Source organism: Hylaeus anthracinus, unplaced genomic scaffold, assembly GCF_026225885.1.
Source record: "Hylaeus anthracinus isolate JK02 unplaced genomic scaffold, UHH_iyHylAnth1.0_haploid 4, whole genome shotgun sequence".
Lineage (NCBI taxonomy): Eukaryota > Metazoa > Arthropoda > Insecta > Hymenoptera > Colletidae > Hylaeus > Hylaeus anthracinus.
Window position 1 is genome coordinate 12,948,510 of NW_026535289.1, and position 1,204 is coordinate 12,949,713.

Consider the following 1,204-nt stretch of genomic DNA (forward strand, 5'->3'; position numbering starts at 1 on the left):
CGCGAATGCGAAAGTGTGGATCTGTACTATTTTGTTTAAACGCGATTAGGTGCGATTACCACGTGTTTTTCTCTTACGTGATCTCAAAGTTATTAATAATATCGGTTTCTCTGTTCTATTTCGCCGCGATATTTATTAACACCGTTCGGTAAAGTATCCGTTGTCGAAGGGTGACCAAGAATAATCAATACAGTTTTCTTCGGTGGTATCGCGTTAACGATGCCCATACGCGTGCCCGATTGTTGTTACGACGGCAATCTACCCTGAAACTTCCTCCCCGCGGCCTGTAACGTTTATTCCTGATAATGCCTGATAGCGTGTAATTAGTGACCGGGGGAAGGGCGGAGGGTGTAGGAAGCGGGACGCACTCTGCGGTATTCGAAGCGATTATTGTTATCGGGCATCGAAGGAAAAAGCTCGCGAGTAATTTACGACGTTATTAATTTCCAGCGCGCCGCTCGCCGATTAAATTGACGTTGTTGTTATTTCGCTGGATTAAATAGTCTTCCAGGAACGCGACGAAAGTTCGCGCACGGTGACGTCGCGTCTGAATGGTTTCGCGACTTCGTCTCGTTCGCGACATCGTTGCTCGACGACGATTAACGACGACGTCCGGAAGCCATTTTACGATTTCGCGATAGAACCGCGGGACAACGATCGAATGATTTATTAATGCTAACGCGAATCAGGAAGTATTCCCGTCGGCGAACAGGATATCGATAATTGCCTCTAGCATTGTTCGCCGAATCGAAGCCGAAACGAATTTCATTTTCTCCTATTATCGGCGACGACATCGCGCGTTATCGATTACGCGTTACCGGCGTGTTATTATTATAAGTTAGTTGGACGGTATTTATTAACGCGGTCGAAATAACCAGCCGGCACCGCGTGTCCGTTCGAATCAGTTCTAACGCTCCCTCGATTTTATCCGTCGATTTCACGCGCGACGTTACCTCGACATCTTTCGTTATTTAGATTAACGTTCCTCGAGGCGATGCTGGACCCACCTCGCGTATCGCACTTTCTCGTTTCGCGTGTACGGATCCTAAACTCGGGAAAGATCAGCGGTCGGAAATTTTCGATGCAACAAACGGCACCGATATTGGTTCGTCGTCCCAGCACCGGCACCGGAAAGGAAACTCGATTACCGCCAGACACGATTACACGAATAAATGATTCACGTCCATCAAACGTCGCTCCCGCT